General features: G+C 36.6%; 5 non-coding genes across 5 annotated transcripts; 2 read left to right on the forward strand and 3 right to left on the reverse strand.

The window, feature by feature from the left end:
* Positions 1–6976: 6976 nt before the first annotated feature.
* On the reverse strand, positions 6977–7049 carry Trnav-aac. The gene has a single exon. It is a non-coding gene; the product is annotated as a tRNA-Val (tRNA).
* Positions 7050–7154: 105 nt separating this feature from the next.
* Positions 7155–7227, reverse strand: Trnav-aac. Its single transcript has one exon. It is a non-coding gene; the product is annotated as a tRNA-Val (tRNA).
* A 104-nt stretch (positions 7228–7331) lies between these two features.
* Trnav-aac lies at positions 7332–7404 on the reverse strand. Its single transcript has one exon. It is a non-coding gene; the product is annotated as a tRNA-Val (tRNA).
* Positions 7405–13527: 6123 nt separating this feature from the next.
* Trnav-aac lies at positions 13528–13600 on the forward strand. Its single transcript has one exon. It is a non-coding gene; the product is annotated as a tRNA-Val (tRNA).
* Positions 13601–13704: 104 nt separating this feature from the next.
* Trnav-aac lies at positions 13705–13777 on the forward strand. Its single transcript has one exon. It is a non-coding gene; the product is annotated as a tRNA-Val (tRNA).
* Positions 13778–27583: the final 13806 nt, after the last annotated feature.

Below are 27583 nucleotides of genomic sequence, written 5' to 3' on the forward strand. Positions count from 1 at the left end.
TCGAATCATAACCAGTATGATTAAAAAAAGCCATGTGGTCCAGCACTCAGACACAGATCATCAACGTTCCACCTACTGGGGATAGGAGTAAGACCCCCGGTCTTGAGTCGCATCCAAGTTCGCCCGATAACAATGCCAAAGACGTATCATGCCAGCATCCGTCCAACGCAGCGCATGCCAATTGTCCTTTCAAATATGGATTACAAAATATTATTATCAGTTTAAACATAAATTTCATAGACGTAACAATTCACACGAATAGAATAACAAGAACTAGCAGAAAGCAGGTCTCGATGAGTAGATTACAATAAAATGAATGATTCACTAACTGTTGGAATCTTAACCTATCGAATGCACTGAGAGAGGGCCTTGTGAATGTCCTTTGATATATGCTGTCCTAGTACAAGATGTAGGCTTTTATTTAAAGGTACTAGAGTATTACTTGGCATGGAAATTATTACGAAATAGATATTTATATCGGGAGTAACATTAATGACCCATTAACAAAATAATTATGTCCTAGACTGAAAATAAACAAAGTCTAATGCTGTGTGTAACAAAAAAAAGTTAATTTTATACGCCACTTTAATGTAACATTCACACTCACGCTTTTAATCCCCAAAAGGATAGGCTGGGGCATAACTGGTCCACCCACTTTCCGGCATGCGTATTTTGTCGCATGATGTGATAGCGGGCGAGCCTATCGCCGTATCGAGCACAAATTCCAAACTCCGGGCTAATACTAAGTAAAAAAACCCAATATCGCTGCCCGACCCGAGAATCGAAACCAAAACATCAGCACCGGAGTCGTACCGTAATACAACTTAGTTTTATTATTTTAACATTAAGATTTTTATTTTTGTTACAAAGTATTACATGTATTAGATAAAGTGTCTGCAGTAGAGAACAATCTATGAATCTGTTTAGATGCCGATGTGTTTTTATTTATCACTTATAGCGCATAGTGTAACAACTCCCTCTATCATTGAGGAGAAATATAACAGAAATTCTTATAACGTTGACGCAATCCTTTATCAGTCACACATTGCAAGTTTATTGGTAACTTATTAACGTGATTTCACCTGTCCTTAGTGATAGATTCTCATGATCAATGTCATCGTCATCATCAGCTAAAGGAAGTCCGCTGCTGAACATACGTCTCTCCTTAAGATTCCTCAACCAGCCTGTTAGAAAAAGAATTCAATTCCTGCGACTTTAATCAAATCTTCTGTCTCCTCTTCATTATATCCCTAAAATATTGTGTTTCAATGTAAAGGTCACTATAGCTAATATAATTCCTGGGCATAACGCTTGACTTCTTACGTGTTAGGATGACGGGCGGAGAAAGTACGGTAAGCTCGCTCGTCTCGTCTATACACAAAAATTCCTAAGTAGTTACTCGTCCTACAATGCATATCACAGACCCAAAAAATATATTTGGTCAACGTACGGCCAAGGGTAATACCGATGACGCCTTATTTCTGTATCGACCCAGATTCTTTATTAAATTATGGGACAGACGCCATTTTGCAACGTTTTTTTATCTGTTTGCATTTTTAAATGTCTCGAACAAATTTCGTCCTTGTCAAATATTTTGGCTAGGAGACATTTGTTTTTTTAAAAGTAGAGCTAACTGCCTTTATTTTCATCGGTGGGTCTTTGATTTATCTGAAACTAAAGCTGTTTATGGGAGATAGAATTTATGACTTAATTGCTAATTTAAAAATCTACAGTAGGCAAATACACGAAGAAATTAAAATAATTCGATGCACTTATTTCACAGATATTCTATCGATTTTACTAGGGCGTATTTCAATGCCAAAAAAGAACGTTTTGGTTAAAATCCAAAACCTCGTAATATTTATTAACCTTATGTGCGCCACCTCAAGCCCTCACCGAATTCACATTTGAAAGAATCCTTTAGTGATATTCGTCTTCTCTTAATCAATCTGTAACAGATTGAATAATTTTAAACTTTAATGAAGCTTTATAATATTCAAGTTTTTATTTTAGTTGCCTATAATATTAATATCATCTATACCTACAATATCAGCAATCGGTCGATCTGCTTCCGAAACAGCTTGTCCTTCCACAAAATCCTCTGAAGATTTCCTTTCCTTTCATATAATACCTGCTGGTCTTGCTACTTTTTCCATATCCTCATATGAATTGCCTGCCCTTTCCAGTTTAAAAAGCCAAAAACAAATCACCTTGACAATCAATAAATATTCCTTTTTCTATCTTTAAACAAATATTTGGCATTTAAAAATGTGCCATTTAAAATCTTAAGTCTTAACATGGGTGTAGACCCGAATTTATCATGACATATCCACGCGTCGTCAGCGTGCGATTTATCATTTTAAAGTAAATTCCTGCGAGTCAATAAATAACCGATTCACACATTAATAAGCATTTTTTACCACCGTCATGAATTTTAATGAGGTTTACGATCTGTATCTGTTTATTAATATGTTGCGTCATTCTGAAGGCTTTGAGAATCCTCATCGATCCGTGTTAGTGCCATATATCACGAAACGAACAGCGAATCGCGAATTGGTTCACGCATAGAGAATTCCGTATTACCTTTCGTACGCGAAGGAGTACAGGGGCAATCAGGATACCTACGTTACGCCGTGGACCTATGGTGTGATAGAGGGCGAGCCTATCTCCATATAGAGCATGAAGTCCATGAGCTAAAACTGCCCCGGGATTCATAATTTATTAGAATACTCGGCATAATAATAAATAATTTGAAATTTTAAAAAGAGTGCTTGCGTCGTAGGCAAAGTCTTGTCTATACCGTATTACGTGAACCGCATGCCTGATTGCCTACTAAGGCAATAAAAATGTCCATAAAAAGCATTTTAAATGTCGGACACACAGATGAGGCCTAGCGAAATAGTTCTGCTGGTGCCCATTGGAGACGGAACTTTAAAAATCAAGTAAGATAATATTATAGTGTTGTAGTTAGTGGGAGGGTACTAAATATTTTTTTACATATAGATAGCAATAAATCAGCCATAGTCCATGATTCTAACCAATATTGTTCGTAGGTCTTCCTCATATTTGGATTCATTGTACTTACCACGTTATATTTGTTCCTGGTTTTGGGTATAGTATTAGTATTTGGGTATAGGTTTATAGGTGGTATACTAATACCACCTATAAACCACTAATACTATACCATGGTGGATACTAATCCACCCGGATAGCAACAACCGTACGCAAAGTGTAAAGCCTGTCATCAGTCCACGTGTATCGCGTTCCGGGATCAGCCTATGAATATCCGGTAACCAACAAGCCGGCATAATTGTGCGGACTAGTGAGGGATAGTCTTGTCTTGTCAGTCGACACTCTATCTGGACCCTGTTCCGCTTTCATCAGGTGTAGTGTTGTAATTTTGCCGTACGCAAAAAACATACTTAGCAACAGAATAAGTTGACTCAGTAAAACATTTCAATATTTTCAAACTGTGAACCTCATAATGTCAATTCCAACATGATAAAAACCAGTCATTAAGCTACCACGCGGCACCGCAAAAAAAATGTTTTAATCGTGAAATAGTAGATTCGATTCCCAGGTTCGGCTATTAAAATATGTCAGTTTAATTCTCGACTGCTGCGAGTCCTATATGATGCAATAAATTCAAAGACATGATTCACATCCAACTCTCCCTTGCTTCTGACGCATAGTTCAAGGTTCCATTCCCGATGAGGACTTAAGCGATTGTCATAGTTTAAGGAAAATGAGTCATCTTCATATTCAACTCATATCTTTACATAATCGCCTCTCTCTTCTTACGTTTCGAAAACTATTTGCAAATATTCTAGTTATTAAAGTAATGGTTAAGTTTGATGTGAGGATAACCTAATTATAGAGTATAGCTCTATATCCAGCTCTAATGTTGCAAGAGTCACGTGCTTGCGTATGCGCATGTCTAGTATAGTATTTAGACGGTGAGCAAATACGTAATCACCATAGACAATTCACGGCCAAGTTTAAATTTGGCCACAACTTTTGATTATTCGCCACAGAACGTCGAACTCTGTATTTTAAAATAAGCCCTAGGCTCGTTGTTTTAAAGACGTCGGTAATCCTACTGCTTTCTAGTAAATCTTACTAGTCTTACTTCTTACTAATATTAATACGAAATTTGTGAAAATATTTGGATGCTTGTGGTAGTAAAGGCGGAAAGAACTGAACGGATTAAGATGAAATTTGGCATACGGGCAGACCATGTCCCGGATTAACACACATAAACTGGATTTTTTATTCCAGAAAAATTCAATTTGGTACTATTATGTAATTTTTGTATGTTTTGTAATAACAATTTTTTTATTTATTTTTAACTAGCTTTTGCTTGCGACTTTGTCCCCGTGAAAGCTTTTTTGTAATTAAAGTCCCACTATAAATTTTCCCGGGATAAAACCTATGTACTTCCCAGGGCCTTAAACTATCTCCATAGCAAGTTTCAATAAATACAATCGGTAATTTTTAACTATATTTAATACCAATGCTGATTCACACTTGTATTGAGTGAGTAGACTAGTACTTAAAATTGTAATTTTATTATTTTTTTGTCTAATGTAGGTGGGCCTTAAGTAAATCAATTCCAAATAGCCCAAAACCCTTGGAATAAACAAATTGGTCACAACTGCCAACATTGTAACATGGAAACATCGCATCCAAACACACAATCTCCTAATATTCCAATGGGAGTGTCTTAACTCGTGACTGCGACATAATACATTGATATTTACATACAAATAACACTAATTATATAATTGTATGTGGCACAAAGTGCGGAGGTCGAGTGTGGTTGACCAATATTGCCAACATGTGGCTCAGTTGGCTAACTAATGTTGGGCCACAGTGGTACTTGAGAGAAATGAAAAATTGCGTAGTTTCGTCGCCATATTTGAATAGAAAATAATAATAATAATATCAGCCCTGTATTATATACTTGCCCACTACTGAGCACGGGCCTCCTCTACTACTGAGAGGGATTAGGCCTTAGTCCAGCACGCTGGCCTAGTGCGGATTGATAGACTTCACACACCTTCGAAATTCCTATAGAGAACTTCTCTGATGTGCAGGTTTCCTCACGATGTTTTCCTTCACCGTTAAAGCGAACAATAAATTCTCAAAGAATACACACATGATTTTAGAAAAGTCTGAGGTATGTGCCCTTTGGATTTGAACCTGCGGACATTCGTCTTGGCAGTCCCTTCCACACCCAACTAGGCTATCGCTGCTGAATAAAAAATGCTAAATGTAAAATAAAAAGTGATCAGTCAGTATCTTAACATAATAATCGAGACAATAGGAAAATAAACAGATGAGATAGCAAACTAAATTATTTTAGTTTAAAATCCAAGCAATGTTCCATTACTTGCTTTTATATCACCAAACAATTTTCTTACATTGTTTTAGATTGTTGGTTATTACACAGGTATAGCTAGGTTTCAGTATCGGGAGGTTTAAAAAATAAAACAATAAATTTTTTTTATTGTATAATATTCATATTTAAAAATAAAATGCAGTTTATCACATTTAAAAAGTCTAAAACCGATAAGTTGTTGAACAAACTTTACGTAGGGTGAGGGAAGGGATTGAAGCCCTCTCTGCCCCCTTCAGCCCCCCCCCCCCTACTACACCCATGGGCAAACACTAGATTCAATAAAAAACTCATCTCAGACTAGAATAGTACAATGGCTCAAGCATTTATAATTCTCCTTATAACAATGCCTAAGGATCTGCGTAAAATACAAGTTTCCTACATAAATATAAATCTACACGAAGCATTTGGTACGTGATCGGAATATAACCTGCGACCTTGAGCCGAGATGCGCCTTTAAATAGGAAGTCTAGATTTGTCATTGAAATAAACGTCTAAGATCCTTTGCCAACTAGTACAATGTATAGCATACAGTCTGTATTGTTATTAAAAAGCTGAAGGTTCAATTTATTTATATGTAGTCAGCGATATATTATTTAAAAAAATCGCATCCTGGTTATATAGAATACTTATCCCGATGACTAATGATCGGGCAAAGCCGCGAGCAGAAGCCAGTCTAATAACACTCATCTTCATTCACTGACCTACTGCTCCAAGCAACAGAAAATTGAAGATTATGCCGTTTCTCATCACGATAGCCTGACACTTATTAATTCCTGTCAACCAATTCCCTCACAATTTTGAATGAACGTATAGGAATATTTACTGGATAAAATAAGTGGATTGTACTACTTCTTTCTATAACAATAGGGTTTGCAATATGCCGGCACTGTGATCCGACCATCGTTACGATATCGTACGATTTGTAAATAATCGTCACGCGATCGTATTTACTAATCGTGTGGACCTTTACAATATTAACTTAGAAACGTTGTGTAATATTGGGGGCAATTGTTCAATATTTAAATTGTAGGACAAAACACATCACCTTTATATTATCTTAGGAATGTTGTAATATTGGGAGCGATTGGTCAGTATTTAATATACTACGGATATACCAACCTTCATAGTGTCAGTGGTGAGCTGTAAAAGAGCGTGGGTTCGTTTCTTAACCCTACAAATAATGTAGGTGCAAGCTTAAGACTTTGTAGGTAAATCATCAGTCAGTCCTAAAGATCAGGAAAGAGTTGACAACAACCAAAACTTGTGACACAGCAGCTTGTCACAGCATTTGAACTACATTACTCTAATTATACCGTGGAGTTGAGGCCGTAACATAAAAATTACTTATACCTGATTTTCTGCCCTTCTCATCTCATCTCATCAGCCTACAACTGTCCACTGCTGAACAAAGGCCTCCCCTAGAGCACGCCACGATGCTCGGTTTTCCGCTCTTCTCATCCAGTGTGCATCGGCGATCCTACGAATGTCGTCGGTCTTCGGTCGATCGGTCAGTCGTCCTTCAGTGTGTAGTAATTAGTGTGTCCAAATATTTATATATCATTCGTATAAACAAAATGTTTCCGCCCGGGATCGAACCGGGGGCCTTCTGCGTGTTAGGCAGATGTGATAACCGCTACACCACGAAAACTATATGTGTTCCTTTCTAAAACTATATTACACAAGATAAAACTTAAAGGACAAATACTAAAAATATAAAAGAAACAAAATGAAAAGAGTTTGTAGCAAAACGAAATGTTTCCGCCCGGGATCGAACCGGGGGCCTTCTGCGTGTTAGGCAGATGTGATAACCGCTACACCACGGAAACTATATACGTGCCTCTCCTAAAGTAAACTACACAATATGAAATTGTAAGGAAGAAGACTGAAATTATAGAAAAAACAAATGAAAGAAGTTTGTAGCAAAACGAAATGTTTCCGCCCGGGATCGAACCGGGGGCCTTCTGCGTGTTAGGCAGATGTGATAGCCGCTACACCACGGAAACTACATTCATGTCTTTCTAAAAACCTTATACTGAAAAATAAACCTTTGTCCATATAAAAAAGGTTTAATATAAATTATAAACACAGTTAGTTTAGTTAGGGGTTATTCTCCTAGAATACTTTTCTGGACGAAGCTGCGAGCTAAGACAACTCATACTATAATCGCTAAAAATAGCACACACACACATATCACGCATTTATCCCCAAAGGGGTTTACAGAGTTGCAACCAGGGCATCCATTTTTAACCAAGCGTTTTCCGTCCCATAATGTAATAGGGGGCGAGCCTATCACCATATCGGACACAAATTCCAGACTCCGGGCTGATACTGAGCAGAAAACCCAAATATTATTTGCCTGACCCGCGATTCGAACCCAAGATCTCAGAGCACTACCGTACCGAGCATGCAATACAATTAGGCCACCAAAGCAGTCTAAAAATAGCCATTAACATAATCTTTATAATTTATTCAAAGCATCAATAGATTTTTCAGATAATAAGACCCAACATCATTATGATACAAAAGTTATAGAATTAGGTTATAATGGCCCCCCAAATATCAATCTTGTGAAGCCATGTACTTATTGTAAATTAATTTAATGTTCTTTACTCTGATGAGGTCAGTGCAGGTCAAAGGTCCGTTATTATAGAATCAATTGACTTAGGATTCATTCGATTACTAGAATTAAAGTTCAAAATATGGCTCGTGGTTTCGACTATAGTTCAGCAAAATGCAGTTTTTTTTTTGATAACTGAACAGTCGTGGTAAATGAACAGTGGTTCAGGGTATTAACTGGTGCCTGGTGATTCCGTTTCATGATGTTCAATTTTCTATATAAAATACGTACTTTTCTGGGTACGGGGGTATTACACCGCCGCCTTCCTGATTCCGAGCTGCGACTGACTGCCTTTAAGATGGAAAACACAGCAACAATGGTTTTAAATGTACTCAGATACACCATGTCCTCAAATAACAAACTGGCTGTTTTAATCCCGGAAAAGTTCTGAAGTGACGACCACAAACCGGAAGAAGCAGCACAGACAGGCCCCCCACGATACGATAGACCGACGACCTGGTGAGGGTCGCCGGAGTCCGATGGATGAGGACGGCCCAGAACCGGTCCCTAAAGCGCTCAATGGGGGAGGCTTGTGTCCAGCAGTGGACGATTCCCGGCTGAAATGATAATGATGTTTAAACCTGGAAAAGTACACTGTTTCTTGTACCCGGAGAGGTCTTGTGTGTGGGACTTGCCGCGTGCAACACGTAATCTATACTAATATTATAAAGCTGAGGAGTTTGTTTATTTGAACGCGCTATCTCAGGAACTACCCAAAATAATAATTTTGAATTTTACGCCATAAGGTAGCTACATTATTCCAGAGTGTTATGCTACTTTTTAACCCGGGAAATATCTATTCTTGATATTTTTACTAACGCGGGCAGAGGCACGGGTAAAAGCTATAGTATATAAATACCACTACGGTATGTAAAAACAAAAAATATATTTGTCCTTTTAATTGATTTGACCCCAAATCAACGTAGTCTTGGGCACGAGAGATGACATACGTATGCTGAAAACCTAGACCCAGTCTAAATCCGGCAGAATGTAGATTATTATTTTTGTTAGCTATCCTTATAGGTCACTCGCAAAACTTTTGTTATAATATTTTGTTTTCATGGAATTTATAAAATAAAAACAACATAAAGTTTAGCCAACAACGTCTCGAATACATTTGCATTTATATTTCCTATAATCTAAATTCCACATCTATCTTAAAATAAGACTAGAAGTAAAGCTAAAACCGTAAAACAACGTATCCGTGAGTATACATTTATGCTAGTTTAGTTTAAAAAAAAATACTGCGTACTAAACAACGATCAAGCCCATTGCCACCAGCCAAAGAGTTTTAAGATTATATAGAGTCGGCATCGGGAAGATTGTCATACAAAAAATTTGCGTTCATGCGATGGTTACTAAATCTACCGTGAAATAGCAAAACACTAATGTAATATACTTCATATTTTTCCATATCATGATTTGCACGTTTTTAATGCGAATATTAGCATATTTTCTGTAAATATATTACTTTTGTATTAATATCTAAGGACGCTGTGACATGTTTCACACGGTCATTTCAAATAAGACAGCGACTTATTACTAATTGATAATAACTTTTGGAACAAAAATTTGGCCCTAATATCCGGTGTATAACTAACTATACAATACAAAAACTCTTTATTGCACACACACGAAATACAAAAAATACAAATATAAAAAGGACAGAAACCAAATATTATTATTAAAACAAAAGCATGAGGTTGTCTTTCCTGTCAGCAGCATTTCCAGATACGACCTTCTAGAAAGAGCGAACTCCCATCTAAGAGGCAGGCAACACATCTCTATGCACATATTGCAGATATTCATATGCCTCGGTAATCACTTACCATCAGATGAACCGTATGATCGTTTGTCCTCTATATAATAAAAAAAAGTTGTATATAAATAGATAATTACGTAGTAAACTCAGGTTATTTTCCCACGCATAACTGGTTATGTTGTATGATTAGTTTTAAATACCATGGTTCTCGGTTCAAGGTGTTCGCTGAAATACTATTGCGGTTTTCCTTTAATCTGCGAATTAACAAAGACCGATATAAGAGAGAGATACAAATGTTATATCAATATATTATTTTTGCTGGTGGTATAATTTTTTTATGCAAGGTGTTAAAACCCGCCATAGTGCCAAGGTAAGTGTGTCGCGTTCCGTTTCCTGTATATATCCGGTTCCAATAGGCCAGCATAATTGCGACGACTATCGAGGGGTAATCATCTCTCGTTAGTTGACATTCTATTGGACCCCACTCCACTTACCATTTGCTATATATTTTCCCGGGATATAAAATAGCCTATTGTAGCCTATTAGTAGCCTATAACCTTCCCAGGGTCTTAAACTATCTCCATACCAAATATCATAAAAATCCGTTCAGTAGATTTTGAGAAAATCGATAATATTCAGACAGAAAAGGGGACTTTGTTTTATAATATGTATAGATAATGTCTCGTAAATAAAATCTTTTATGTTAGTAACATTCTGATCGATAGAAATATAAACTCAAAGTGAATGGTGCGCAAGGTATATGCACAGAAAGACGCTTTTAAGTTACTGCTTATATTAATTGAACTCCTTACAATATTTCTATACCGAGGGTCTTATATGGAAATCGATTAATAAGCAGTAAACTCCAAAAAAATCTATCATATTATACTATACTATACTACTATATACATCATACTATACTAAGAAAACTGAACCAATATTAATTGCATGCGTAAACTCTTGATGTTCCTGTGTATAATAAATAAAAAAAATATATAAATAAAAAATATATCATGGTATATGCCCTTCTAAGAATTCATTATTTGTTGAAGCGATATTTTTTACAGACATACCAAAGCGACTATATTGCAGCTGATGGTACTACTACCCTACCTAAGCCTTTATCTTCCAGAATTCATCCTACGGTCCAAACGATGATTATCCCTTGCCAGTCGAAACAATTATGCCGGCCGGTTTGGAATCTCGCAAATCCTGGTCTGTAGATAATATCAACACATTGCATCACCATCTCCGGTCCTAGCCACAAAAACTCTATTTTGCATATTTTATAACAAACAAAAAAACTGTTAAATTTGTGGTCATTATAAATTGTGTTCGGTCAAACATAAAGGTACAAAAAATATTTGTTTTTATAATCTACGAGGGGAAATACGTGGAAAATAATGTAAAATTTATGCTATAGTAGCGACATTAATAAAAAATAAAACAATGATTAAATATCAAACACGAAATGAAAAGCTTGTAACGAAGTATTTGTGTGTGAAATTGTAAATTCAAACGAAATATACAGTTGTACGCATTGTAGAAAAATTAAATATGATTAAAATAATTATTTCCTTTTTCAAATACATGATAATGGGTATCTGACGAATTCCATTCATGAAATTTAAATAATTGATTACAATAAAAACTACAAATAAATGAGATTTTCCTATTTTTCTGTTATTTTAAACTAGGAACTTTATCACAACCTCTTGATAATTCTTACGTAAACCTAATATTAACATGTTTGTCTGTTTATATGTTCGAAAGGTCTTGACGAATGTCGTTAGCAGATACAAGACTACTAATAAAGTAATGTAATATATGTGTTTATTGCAACATAATGACGAATCAAGCATGCCGCTCGCCTGATTCTAAGCGATACTACCGCCCATAAACAGTAGAAACGCCATCCAACATCTTAAATTACAACTACGTGGCACTTCACTCCGCTCCACTCATCACACTGAGACATAAGATATCAAGCCTCACAAAGCCCAGTAATTACACTGACATGCACACTGCTGCTTCGTGGCATATATAGACATTTTAGTCGTTCTTATCCAGACGAAGCCTCGAACTAGGGATCTACAGACAGTCCAGTTACCGCGAGAAGGACGATTACGCGAACACAGTCGCGTGTATAAGCTAGTGTCTCATGAACAAATTGACACATTGATTTTACTACAATACGATCTTGGTGTCGTCCAATTTGGCCAAATATTCAACGAAGAATCATAAACAATGCGCGACCTCTTTCCTAATATGGACAAGGAGGCGCCAGGGCTGCGCTTCACACCAAAAATGGTCTTAGGTGTGGCAACATTAAATAAGTAGAATTTATTTCAAACGTCATTTAAATTAGCTCCTTTAATTTGTTTTTTTTTTGTGTTAGCACATCTACTAAATGTTTTATTAAATCGTCCAACGAAACGAATGTATCAATATTTCTTCACGATTGCCAGATTTCATTTGCATTGGTTGTATGTTTACTAATCGATCTGGATATGCGACTACCAAAAAATTTTGATATATTCTGTCACTTTGTATTCCCAAAATAATATATAAAACAAGACGCCCTTGAAGACAAGAGGCGAGCTTTATGTAGCTTTACAACAGCGATATTAATTTATCATCAGGTAGAACTAGCTGTTCGTAATCATAATAATAAAACAAAAATCATTTTTATTCCCACTTATTTTATTCTAATGTATTTTTTTATTGCTTTGAATGACGAGACGAGCTTACCGTTCGCCTGATGGCAAGCGATACGACCGCCCATAAACAGTAGAAACACGGTCTAACACCTTCAATTAAAAAGTATTCTATGATATTCTACTGCGCTCGCCATCCTGAGGTTTGAGATGTTAAGTCTTATTATGTCCGATAGCTACTCTGGATACAACATATTTCCTACGAGTAGCAAGTTCCTTAAGTAGAGCTAGAGTACAGCAATCATAGAAATGTTAATCTTCTTTATTTTATTTCAAATTCATTTGATTGAGTTTTATTACCTATCCTTAACTATTTTTCTTCCGAGTGGCAACCCTGAAATAAGCACATACCTGAACAAGTCTTATACAGGGCGGTTTCACAATACAATGTGTTTTATTAGCTTTACAGTCATCAGAAAGGCTTTACATGCAAATTATTTGTAATAACCATGTCAACGCATCAAGGTTGCGATCTGAGAGGTCCTGCATTCGATTTATTTAAAGTAGTTATCACTAATATGATACCCTGGATTAATGATAGGTTCTAGAGCTCACAAATACGATATTTTTATTAATCTCAATCTATATAGTATACTAGCTTTTGCTCGCGGCTTGGCCCGCGTGACTGAGTTTTCCGGGATCATAGTCGCGCTATATATTTTCCTGGAATTCAAACAAACAAACTCTTCAGATTTATATAATAGAATATACATTATAGAGAGATAAAGTTTTTAAGTACAGATGCAGCTAAATATGCTCTGCAACTTAAACTACTGGTATAACTGTGAAAATTCTATCACTAATAGAAAGTCTGCTGCATCACTGACTAAGCTGCGTTCTATATAAAGCGCACTTTAAACGGACGAAACCACGACCAAAGCCTAGTTTAAATTAAGTATCAAGTAGCTCCGATAACAATTCAGGCGTTTATATTCGAATACCTGATTTTAAGCGCTGATTGTAGGCAAGAGGAATATTATTATTGTTTAACTAATAAGTAACGTAAGCTTTTTAGAAAAGTACGTATATAGTTTCCGTGGTGTAGCGGTTATCACATCTGCCTAACACGCAGAAGGCCCCCGGTTTGATCCCGGGCGGAAACATTTCGTTTTGTTACAAACTTCCTTCATTTGTTTTTTCTATAATTTCAATCTTCTTCCTTACAATTTCATATTGTGTAGTTTACTTTAGGAGAGGCACGTATATAGTTTCCGTGGTGTAGCGGTTATCACATCTGCCTAACACGCAGAAGGCCCCCGGTTAGATCCCGGACGGAAACAATGCTTTTTCCTGATTTATTAAATTAGCCAAACTATTGTCTGGTAGAATAACACACTATAAACCCTCTTATACACTAAACACATAGATACTTTTTTTCAATATATATTTATGTACGAAATGCCATACTCCTTCTTGAGTCTGCGCTGGTACTAAGCTGAAAAATTCAAAACACTACACGCCCTGGACGTCGAACCCGAGACCTCAGCGCGGCCATAGTACCGCACACACAATACAACTACTCCACCAAGCGTCATAACAGCATAATTCGAAATATCATATATGAGCTTAGTAATATTATTTTGAACATCTAAAAGGTCATTCAAGGCCTTCTTAAATATTATAATAAGTTGAATAACATACGCATTAAACGGTTTAGGATTATCTCGGCAACATTCACTAATAACCATAACTTAGTAGTAAACTTAACTGACCTCTCGGTACCTTTAAACAGCTTATAGGACGAACGTACGTGGATATAGCAAGCTTGTGCAAATTACTAAGGCCTTTTGACAAAATGGCATCGTGTAAACGCTGTTAATGTGTTGCCCAAAAATAATAAATATTTTTATATCTGCAGCATGTTTTAATATAATCTGTCATGTTTGTTTGTACCCACATTGTAGTAGTATAGAGGCAGGTATGAATATTAATATTTTTGAAAGCATTTCTCCTGGCCCCTGAGAAAACAATTATGTATTATTTAGCTCAGATCTCACTACTAGCCAGTGTAACTACTGGACATAATAAGACTCAACATCTCATGTCTCAGAATGGCGAGCGCAGTGGAATACCAAACAATTATTCGTAATTTAAGGTGTTGGATAGTATTTCTACAGTTTATTGGCGATCGTATCGCTTACCATCAGTCGGACGGCAAACTCGTCTCGTCATTCAAAGCAATAAAAAAAAATGTTTTTGAATTACCTCAATATACAATAAATAGGTAATCACAAAATAAACTAACTTATTCCTTTCCTTTAAACCTGGCATCACAGTAATGTAATTAGTAAAGTTACCTTCAAAAGTCAATAAAATACTTAACAAGTTCTATATAATCGAAGTTATACACCAAAAAAATATTCTAAGAAATCGAATCTACATGAATATAAAAAGTTTTCGCGTCCGCCTAATGAACTAAACCACAGAAGCTTGACACGAGAGTCGTGAGAACTTATCTAATAATACATGTAAATGTTATCTATATACGACTAGCTTGCTGAGGTCCTGGGTTCAAATCCTGGCTCGGACCAAAATATGTTAGTGGATTTTTCCATCTTAAAAATTACTCAGTCGCAACTTAAATTCAGGAAGTTAGTGGTTTGTTACCCCCGTGCCTCAGAAAGCACATAAAGCCGTTAGTCCTGCGCCTGACCTCTCTCCGGTCATGTCAGATTGCCGTCTTGAGAGTGAAGAAACAGAAGTGCTTGTGTATTGCGCACATTATTGTGCACTATAATATCTCCTGCATACTTCTCTGATCTCCGTTAGGATTCGCTGCTGTGACCGAAATTCGCTTAGGAAGGAATCATCAATCAATTATGTAAATATTAAATAACATGCATTTAACTCTACAAAAACACCCACTCACACCTTTTATACCCGAAGGAAGAGAGACGCTACTTACGCACGCAATCGTCATTCAATGCGCAATAAGTCATCGCGATACTTAAATAAAAAAGTAGACGGTCATAAAATTGTGAATAAGTAAATTAGTAGTCTTTAAAGTTTATTTTTGGCTGGCGACAGTTCTTTTACTATTTTTATAGACTATCGAAGTTCACTCAATGTAACAGACCTTTAGACAGGAATTCGTATAATATGATATTTATAGCATCTATTTTTCAATTGTCTAATTATAGCGTAATATCTACTGCTATATCAGCGACAAATTCCAGTCTCTTAATTGATATTGAATAGACAAACCCAATATCACTTTCTTCGGCCGGGGATTCGAACCCTTTACCTTAGAGCAGTGTCACTCATTTCCAACACTGTTTGTTTATACTGCCTACTTAGACGTATTAATAATGGTACCTCGGGTCACAAGGTTAATACATTGATCATCTAATTACCAAAAAACGTAATAAATCAACATATATTAATAAAAATTATTCACAATTAACCCAAAGCTTTTATTCTTATAGGGTTGGCACAGCACGAGCGTTTTTTGAAAAGATGTATAGTTTTAGTGATTTTTTTTAAATCAGGTGGGCCCCTCGCCTGAACTAAGCGAACATCAGAGTGAGTAGAAGTTCTTAACCCAAAGGATAGGCACACAAATATCGAGCTTATAAAGATACCGCCCACTAAATTATAATAACATTTATTCAGCCACTACCTCACCTTGGCCAATATCTCCAAATTTAGACAGTTGAAACATTAATATAATTGACAAAATGCATCTTTTCTACAACTGTATGTGAGGCGTGGGTCGCTTGACAATACCACGCCTGTGCCTGCGCAGAATCCAAAGCTATACCGATATTTTAAATAAGGTTTTTGTTTAGTTTTATATATTATACATTTTATATTATATTCCATGTCTATACTTACGTGAAAAAAGTAACAAAATTAATAATTTATAGCGGCAATTTATATTCCAAATATTAATATAAGCTAGCGTGACCCACTCGCTATCTCTTTCTTATAACCGCACCGCATTTCTAGTGACGTCATCATTCCAATATTGTATCTTTATGAAATGAAATGAAATGAAAAAAAATTTTGAAATTGATTAAGATAATTGTTTTTACGCCACATTTTGAATAACATAAAATTATCGACTGCTATTTGTACTTTCTGTTTGTTCATAATCTCTATTGTATATTTACTTTTCCATAAGACTTGATTGTACAGTAAAAAGTTAAATAAATAAATAATATATTACTGTACAACAATCTTGCCTAAGTTAATTATCAAGACAAATGTTAAATCTCATAATACTTACTTAATTGCAGACAGACAAAACATGTCTCGAACAATTAACATCTAAACTATATGACATATTTGTTACATGTAATTATAGATAAATCTATGGTACTTAGTTTCGGGTCATGTGGTGCAATGACATACCAATTAAGCCAATAGTTTAGGTAAGCCGTGTATTGACCAACCCGTGTGAAAGGTCGAGCCACATCTTCACTATTGGTACAAACTCGTCGACACGGCTGGTTTTTTTGCATACTGAACAATTACGAACGTACCACTTAACACCAGGAATGTGGGGCGGATTTGGAACGGTTGTAGGGTGTAATAACCCTCGATATAAAAAAAAATTGTTCTATTGGTATTTGTAAATAATTTAAATATTAATTCTAAATCCAATTTAAATTAATTCTACTTTTTTTAAAATTTCGAACAAAACACGCATTGTAATTGTTTTATTCGATTGAGAACTACGAAGGCACACACAAACATCCCCCTTTTCGCGTCGTGGATTAAAATATTATTATCATTGTATAAATGAATAAAATTAATGAACAATAATTTATAGGACGTATATTAAATCTATCAAAATGCCTTCTACAACGACAGAATCTCGTTTTACGATGCGGAGATCTATGTGACTGATAATTCTGTTTATTACTTCGCCAATTCATTTTAGTTGTGTATTGCATACAGGTTTAATGTTGGAGTTTTGGTTTGTTCGATCTGCTAACCACTGTTCTCGGAGACCTCTTCTTTCTCGGCTACTCTGTTGGCGACCGCCACTGTTTTCGGTGCAGCAAGCCCGCACTAACTTATTTCGGCATACACCATTGACGCGCGCGCTGCGTCTGCTCAATACTTTGTCCAACCAGATTGATATATTTTCATGCTCTTTGACGGATCACATCGGCCGCTTATTTAATAGTAAGTAATAATAAACATTTATAATAACTATTGTACAACGCTATAGTATTGGGTATTACCTGTAAAATACATAGTTGTATGTGGATATAAATAAATAAATACCTAAATAATAAATTACATGTGCATAATATAATTAATGTATATAGTAGTTGTTTATTATGGAAGGGACACGTGTTGACAAGTCATAAGGATTGGAAACCAGTAAAGGAAATTTCGATCTTCTAATAATAACAATGGCGAAACGAACGAACGAAATAGAACACAAAGGAGTCCTTCATTCCAGATTTTATATGACAGTTATTAGCCTTGCATAGTCGACCTATACGGTAGATAAAGTCGTAACATAGTAATCGATTACGATCTATAGAAACAAAAAAGAAATGGTTTTTATCTTATTATAAATGACACACGTGTTGTATGTTCCGTGTATTCACTCCCCGATATTTTATGACCCCCGACCCTCAAACCAAGTCCATCCCCAGCAAGTGATAGAACAACTCTAACAAGCTATATTTATACGGCCTTGACACGTTCGAACATTAATCAGCGAATTCAGGAAGTGACCTTATGTGTAAATGCACCTGATTAGTATTTTTTTATGATAAGACGAGCTAGTAGTTATGATGGCCGTCACTGCCATTATACAATAATAACTACACTGCATAAAATTGCAAGACACAGTCATCCTTAAAAATACACAGACTCTCGAAAACGAGATATTACATCATATCGCTATTATAGTAGTTATACTTACGTTTGTTTTTTGTAATAAATAAAATAAAGATTTCGAAGGTTTTTGAAGTTCACCATGATGCTTCAGTAAAGGTGTAATGATTGGCTTATGCAAAAATAATAATATAGACTCTAGAAGAAAATAATAATACATTTTGATAATATTATTATGATTATATTTTTTAATTCTCTTACGTGCAATGGCTACTCTCAGTGTTCAATTTCGGAAACAGTTTACCACATGCCTAATTTCTATAATTACATCATCTATCAGAAATGAATAAGTAGTAACATTAAGACATAACGAAGTATTAAAACACTTTACTAAAGGGCATATTTGCATCTAAGAAATATCGACACATTGTATGTTTGAAAGGCAATGTATTATGCAAAACGTACAGAGAGAATTTCTACAAATAAACTTTAAGTGATGTTATTACTAAAATACTAAGCTTAGGAATTTCTATACGTTTACAAATAACAATTAAACACCATTCTTAAATATTTAGATTTTGAGGTCTATAAACGACTTAATCTTCAATCGGGTAAATTATTAAGACCATCGATAAATTTACTTTAATCTACTCTATTTGACGACATAATAACTAATTGCACGATAGCGGCACAATCTTAATCTATACTTACTTACTTACTATTATATAAAGCTGAAGAGTTTGTTTGTTTGTTTGTTTGTTTGAACGCGCTAATCTCAGGAACTACCGGTCCAAACTGAAAAATTCTTTTTGCGTTGGATAGCCCTATGTTCGTGGAGTGCTATAGGCTATATATCATCACGCTATACCCAATAGGAGCGGAGCAGTAATGCCTAATCTCAGGAACTACCGGTCCGAACTGAAAAATTCTTTTTGCGTTGGATAGCCCTTTGTTCTTGAAGTGCTATAGGCTATATATCATCACGCTATACCCAATAGGAGCGGAGCAGTAATGGCTAATCTCAGGAACTACCGATCCAAACTGAAAAATCCTTTTTGCGTTGGATAGCCTTTTGTTCGTGGAGTGCTATAGGCTATATATCATCACGCTATACCCAATAGGAGCAAAGCAGTAATGGCTAATCTCAGGTACTACCGGTTCGAACTAAAAAAAACATTTTGTATTGGATAGTCCTTTGTTCGTGAAGTGCTATAGGCTATATATCATCACGCTATGACCAACAGGAGCAGAGCAGTAATGGCTAATCTCAGAAACTAGGAGTTTGAACTGAATAATTCTTTTTGTGTTGGATAGCCCTTTGTTCCTGGAATGCTATAGGCTATATATATCATCACGTTATGCCTAATAGGAGCGGAGCAGTAATCGCTGATCTCAGGAACTACCGGTTCGAACTGAAAAAATATTTTTGTGTTGGATAGCCCTTTGTTCCTGGAGTGCTATAGGTTATATATCGTCACGCTATGACCAATAGGAGCGGAGCAGTAATGAAACATGATGCAAAAACGGGGACAATTTATTAGTTTTGAGAGCTTCTGTTGCGTGCGCTGCGTAAACGGTTAAAGTTATGCAACAATAATGTATGACGGGATTGTTTCTCTTTAAAAGTTCTACAAAAATATATCATAAAACAAAGTCCCCCGCTGCATCGGTCTGCCCGAACGTGTTAAACTTAAAAACTACCCAACGTATTAGGATAAAATTGGGTACGGAGACAGTTTGAGACCCTGGGAAGAACATAGGCTCCCGGGAAAATATATAGCGTGACTTTTATAACGGAAAACTTTAGCCCGAAAAACTTTATAACGCGGGCGGAGCCGCGGGCAAAAGCTAGTATAATATATAATATCAGCCCTGTATTATATACTTGCCCACTGCTGAGCACGGGCCTTCTCTACTACTGAGAGGGATTAGGCCTTAGTCCACCACGCTGGCCAATGCGGATTGATAAATTTCACACACCCTCATAATACCTATAGAGAATTAGAAGAAAACAGTTATGCATGTTTCCTGACGATGTTTATTCCTTCACCGTTAAAGAATACACACATCATTTTATAATAATCATCGATCAGAGATGTGTGCCCTTGGAATTTGAACCTGCGGTCTCGGCAATCCGGTCCCCATCCAACTACGCTACCGCCACTTCGTACTAGCTTTGCAAAAGGCTATTTAATTATATTATTGAATGTCTTTATTCCTTAATCTGAATTCTTGACGCAATACCTATACAGCTCAATTCGCACTATTACAATGTGGATAGCACAATATAAAAACATTATGATGATAATTGAATGAATCCTTCCTAACTGATGTCGACTACGACGGCAGATATCAACGGAGATCAACCAGATAAGCAGAAGGTATTATAGTGCACAAAGTGTGCACAATACACAGTTGCACTACCTCTTTCTTCACTCTCATAGTCCGGTGAGACGGCGATCCGACATGACCGGAGAGAGATCAGGCGCAGGACCGACAGCTTTACGTGCTTTTCGAGGTACGGGGGTATCAAACCGCCATCTTCCTGATTCCGGGCTGCGACTGCATAATTTTTAAGATGGAAATCCCACAATTATTATTAAGCCGACCTGGGATTCGAATCCAAGACCTCATTGCAGTAGTCGTACTAGTACCGCGTACGCCTAACTAAGCCACCGAGGCAGTCAAACCATTATAATGAAACCGTTAATATCTAATTAATTACTAATTAATGTTTTATTGGCGGGTTGTTTGATGAGTTAATTTAGTAACAGTTTAATTACCATATAACATTAAAGCGTTCAATATGTAGTAATAAATTCTTTATTCTCATCACCCACAAATTCATTTAAAATAAACGCAATTTCACACCAAAATGCCGAAACGAATCATACGAATCGAAATCAAAATGGTTTCGTCACACGGTATGTAAATACAAGTCAAAAGTCAATGCACATAAAATAGAATGAGGAAGACGAAGATTGAACAACTCCTGAGGCAATTGTTGGTAACACTGTAGCCAATTCTGTCTACAGCATGAAGAGGCCAGAATGTCAGTGTCTCATATGATGGCTATTATAGTGTATTTTTTTTAACAGACACAGTAAAGCGCCCCAACTGCAGCTGATAGTCAGTGAAGTTTGATCCAGAAAGAGGGTTGTCAGCAAAAGGAAGCAAAACACTAACTCCTGTGGTTACGTAAACATATGTATAATTTATTAAAAAATAATAAATATTGCTGCCGTAATCTCTGTTCAACTCCCTCCATGTCACACGTTTCATAAAAAATAAGAAAAGCATAGGCGCTCTTTTCGCCTTTAGTGGTTTCATAAAACAGTACGGGCCCTGAGATCCTAGTTCTCCTAAAAATCCATATTCCACAGCATACTAGTTTGCAGTTCTTCGGGTCTGATCAACAGAACTGATCATAAATGACTTTGGTAACCTTCGATGTCAATAAAAACAATACCACTATCTATATTGTATATTTACCCATAATCTACATCCAATACCAATCAAACGTGTGGACTAATCACACTGGCATTTGCACTGCGTCGCTCTCATAATGCCGCGTTTCGTCAGCAATGTCGAAACGTCAAATGAATAATGAACTCCATAGCTTTGTGACTGGAATTTAATATCCCTCGAGACAATCTTATGTAATTCAACGTAATTTGATTACTGACGTGTCGCTAGACGTGTGTAATTACAATGCGTCGTGATTTATAGTTGTTTTTTGTGCGAATGTTGGGCACTGTTGAGAATATTGTTCGTAATTCAGAACTTTTTGTTCGTGTTGACATGCTAGTGCAGTATGCTTACCCTGACACGATGATAATCTTCGTAATAATATTAACATTTTCTACATTATGTTTAATCAAAATAATGCTTGATCTGTGTGGATGGATTATGTTGGCGAGTCTTGTAGTGTTTCTATCTCCTTGAAATATAAATAATAACTTAATTTGCTGGTGGTAGGGATATATTTTATATCCGCCTGGATAGCGACCACCGTACACAAGGTATTAAAACCCTCCATAATGGCCCATGTAAGTGTGTCGTGTTCCAATGTATTTCCAGTTCTAACAAGCCAGCATAATTGTGTCAACTGCCAAGGGTAATCATTTCCCATCAGTCGACATTCTTGGACCCCACTCCACTTACCACCAGGTGCAGTGGCGTCACTTTGTTGAGCCCATATAAAAAATACGTTATCGTCAAAATTTATTCAATATGTCAAAAGTTTTACAAGAAATAATTAGTCAAGTCAGTCATCTGTATTTTGTATTAGTTTTATTCGAACTTATGTTTATTGCTCCACATTTCGAAAATATTGTTGGCATAACATAGCGGTTGCATCTGCCACTACGGATCCGACACAAGTATAATTTCATAATCTTCGGTAAAGCTCAACGCCTCCGCGCGGCCTTTCTAGGCCGCGTCCAGTTACAAGTTGCAATCCATCTAGTTATTTCATACATGTGTTTGAAAACACAAACATATTGATTATCTTGTATTGAAATGTTCTGTGAATTTTTTCGCTTAATCATAAGCCCCACGAAGTTTTTTTTATTTCTTTGCATGACAAGACGAGCTTGCCGTTCGCCTGATGGTGAGCGATACGACCGCCCATAATAAGTAAAAACACCATCCAACAACTTGAATTACAAAGTATATTTTGGTATTCCACTGCACTAGCCATCCTGAGACATGAGATTGTCATTATGTCCAGTTATGTCCAGTAGTTACGCTGGCTACAATGTCCTCCAAACTAGAACACAACAGTAACTACACACTGCTGCTTGGTGGCAGAAATAGAAATTGCGGTAGTATCTGCCCAGGCGGATTCTCACATATGAGAGACTTACCACCAGTAAAAGAAGTCCACTTTTAAACATAGGCCTCCTCTAAAAATTTCCAGAGAGACCTGTTAAAAGCGTGTCAGTGATTTGTCGCTTGCCCATATTATTTTTAAAGCACATTTGTGCATTTACTGTCAAGTACTATACATGTGCTCTTTCAAGAGACTGTCGCACACATGGTATCTACTAAAAGAGCAGGTTTAAGTTCCGGTTTCCGCCCTGTGGAATGGGGGCGTTTGGAGAATTCCACCACGGTATCCCCTGCCTGTCGTAAGAGGCGACTAATAGGGGCCACGAAGGGGGTCGTCGGCGGGCAGCAGGGAGCTGTCACACTGCCGTAGACGCCGTGGGCGTCCTTCGGTGCGCCCCCATAGGAGACTGGCCGCAAGGCGGCACCGCGCAGGGGTGGCTGCGGCCGCAGACTTAGATACTTCAACGTTAGAGGAAGCCTGCAGCCGTCCCAAATGCGCCGAAGAGGGCCGCCGCGGAGTTTTAGCTGGTAGGCCGTGCATAGGTTTAAGTTGTATATAGGGTTAGGGACTCGGCTCGGCGGTCGCCCGAAGGTCACCATCAAACCCAGGCGGCTCAAAGCCGGGCCGCAAGGCACGATTACCCCAGCATAACCGCTCAGTCGCCCCCCACGAAGGCTGGGCGGTAGTAATAAGGCACTTTCTCCGCGAGACCAAAAAAAAGAATAAGTTCCGGTTGTATTTAGATAGTGGAAATGGCAATGAAGTAGTACAGTAGTAAACCTCATTAATAATTCATCACTAGCTCTTTTCAACCGGTCATAGGTCATCTTTGGAAGCCATATACATTATTATGGATTCACTTTTGAATTATTAGTTTTTTCTAAGGATTTTGTCTATAAAATGGATCTTATATGTCGTTATCTTTAAGTATATATCTAACATTTAAGATACAATAAAACCGATTAAAGTATTGACTTTTTAATAAAATATTGCGCATACTCACGCGAGGCGTCACTTTTGCTCGCGGTTTCGCCCGTTTTAATGCCCATTCCTGGTATAACAAATAGCCACAAGTACTCTGGGGTCATATAGCTTCATATTAGTGAAAGTATTTTCAAAATCAATCGAGTAGTTTTTGAGTTTATCCATAACAAACAAACAATAAAATATTTTCTGTTCATAATATTAATTTACGACACCTACATTTTTTAATAAACATCCAAACATTTCCACAACATACTGACAGTATTAAACAACTTGAGACACCGATATTTATAAACGAATCACAAAATTAGACTAATGTCTAATAACATAAGGTCCACGAAGCATATTGATGAGCACACTGACACGCTCACCTTGACACCGCGGGAATGTCGCGCCTCACGTTTCAGCGTCAAAATAAAAGCATCGGTTAATACGTAGACGTTCCCATTGTACTTATCCGTCATTAAAACGGCAAGGTGAAGAAAAATCCAATATTCCGCCGACATTAACATTGCAATGTGCAACCGTGGTTTGGAGGACATTGTAGCCTGTAAAATGACTTTTTATTCATCACCAACACAGTGTACAGCAAGCAGCAGCAGTACATAGCAGTAAATTGAAATTCAAATCAACATATAAATCAACGTAAAGTCTTCATGCTAATTGTATAAAACAAATTTAAACAATGTATATTAAACTAGTAGAATATCATCAAAATAATATTTAAATTAAAATAAACAAATGAAATTGTGACAACTAAAAATCCTAATATATTGTTAACTTGCAATGATTTCGTATGTTAATGCGATATGTAATACATTGAAATATAACTTTATTTCAGATTTTATCACGGTTCATTATATTATAATTTACTCCCAACGTTTCAAAGACTGCATTCATAATCCCAGGGGGATTTAGGTGTTTGTCGTTCGAAAAGTTAAAGTTAAAATATCCACCTACATTGTACAATATTTTTTTTAATCTGATTTACGCAGAATGAGGTCAGTGTCTAAAAGTCTGGCAACTAGTCTTTTGCGTTCCGATTTTTTTAAATTTCAATAGCCTCGCGAATCATCCCAGGTAGGGTTCGGTGTTTTTTGGTAAGGATTTATGACTTATCTAGTCGCAAATAATGATTGAGCTTCTTTCCGAGTGTTCACTACCAGAAAATAAAACCTAATGTTAAAATTAAAAATGATTTATATAAAATTCAATGTATGTTTAAGTGCATAATATATATTCAACCACTATGGCGTATTTTAAACCTGCATACAATGGTCTCTATGCGGACGAATACAAAATATATTTTACCATGCAATGATAGGATATGTTTTGCTTTATTGTACTTAAACGTCCAGAATTCTTTACCATGCTAAAATAAAAAAATAAATTAATATTAATAAACTCGGATGACGTGCGGTAATGGAGCCTCCATTGGACGCGGCAACACGATGTGTGCAGCATACATAAACGTCTGTATTTGTGGTTTGCGTGCTTTATGGCGTTTACGAAATGACGGACGACTCTCGACGCTCCCAAAGTTTCTAATGCATATTTATTCACTGATTTATTCGTCAGCGGTCAGTCTATCGTCGAATTTTATCATTATCGAGAAATAAAGATTATTTATACTGTAATTTATGTATACTAGCTGTCCCTGTGCTTCGTTCGCGTTTTTATACGTTATTATTTATTATATTCCTTATTTATAGTCCATATTCTCTACAACAGTGGCGTAGGGTGAAATTTTGAGAACCTGACACAACTTATATGTAGTAATAATATACATAAATGCAGTCTGGAAATCGTTCTAATGGTAATTTGATTTTACATCAATTACGAAAGGAAAAGTTTTGGAGTGGCGACCACGAACCAGGAGACACAGCGTAGGCCCCCCACGAGATGAACCGACGACCTGGTGAGGGTCGCCGGAGTCCGATGGATGAAGGCGGCCCAGAACCGGTCCCTGTGGCGCTCAATGGAGGAGGCCTATGTCCAGCAATGGACGATTCTCGGCTGAAATAATAATGATGATGACGAAAGGAAAGCCGACATGAATTGGGTTCTATGGAACCTTCGCCACTGCCTTACAATATATTTATTGCAGTACAAGAATTGTGATAACAATCCATTCATCTATGTTTACGTCACACACTAACATATGAACAAACTCTACCGTTTTATTATAACTTTTGCCCGCAGTTCCGCTCGCGCGATAATGTTTTTCCAGGATAAAACATAGCATATATGACTTTGAGCAATGTAGCTTCCAATTAGTGAAGGAATTTTCTAAATCGGTTCAATAGTTCCAGAGATCAGCCTCTAAAAACAGACTAACAAACTTTTCCTCTTTGTAATAATATAAATATTTATAAAAGCACTGACACTGACATTATAATTGACATTGACAAATTGCAGTCAATTATCTCTTATTCTTTAAGAATTTTAAATGCAGTATTACTAGCAAATAGATGTCACATACCTATCAATTATGTAACCTATTGTGTGAATTGTAGCATCATCAATTATGTAACCTATTATAGACCTTATTTAAGACCTCAGATCAGTAGGTCCCTAACAAGCGCCAATTACAAGTGCATTAGTGTAACGGCGGCAGATCAAAGGTGCCCTTTGACACGCCGACACATGCGACGCGTGACTCTACAAAAGAACATCTTCGACTCTACGTACTGAATCTGCGTAATGATGGTTTTACAAAAATGGGGTTGTTTTTCACATTCCACCCTTAGTTGGTGACAGTGAGTATTTGAGATAGAAAATTCCAATTATATTGAGTATAATAATAATACGTATCAAGCCTGTATTATATACTGTCCCACTGCTGGGCACGGGCCTCCTCTACTGCTGCTCTCAGCAAATTGGTGGGCTTCACTTAAGTGAAGTTGTCCTCAAAACTCCTATTGAAAACTTCTCGGGAATGCAGGTTTCCTCACGATGCAAGCGATACTTCACAATGATAATATTCTTATAATAATATTAGGTATATAAGACCAAAATTTTCCATCAAAATACTAAAAAATGTTTAAATTGATTTGATTATCAGTTAATTAAATATTGGTAAAAAAAATACTATTTCCTAAGTATTAGTCAAACAAAAATACAACATCAAAACTCGTTAACTAAACATCCCATCCGTAAGCCAGGGGACAAGTTTACCCTGTCCAGGACTCGCCAACTAGTTTTTCCACCTCCCGACGGGTGCAATATGTAACACCTGCTCCCACAAGAAACCCAGACGAGCGCTATTGTTAAACTTGTCATGTTTTGATAAAAGCTTTACTCGTATTATGTTGGTGAGAGTTGAGCGGTTAAACATCTGTGGGTATAGATTCGATTTAAAAAAAAATATTTTGATATGTAAGCGGTTTTTAGCGACAAAAAAAAATAAAGAAAGGAAGAAAATGATTACTTAGTTGATCTTGATTGGAATAATGAAGAGATTCGGCTG

The sequence above is a fragment of the Manduca sexta genome, chromosome 20 (assembly GCF_014839805.1).
Source record: "Manduca sexta isolate Smith_Timp_Sample1 chromosome 20, JHU_Msex_v1.0, whole genome shotgun sequence".
In the NCBI taxonomy this organism is placed as follows: domain Eukaryota; kingdom Metazoa; phylum Arthropoda; class Insecta; order Lepidoptera; family Sphingidae; genus Manduca; species Manduca sexta.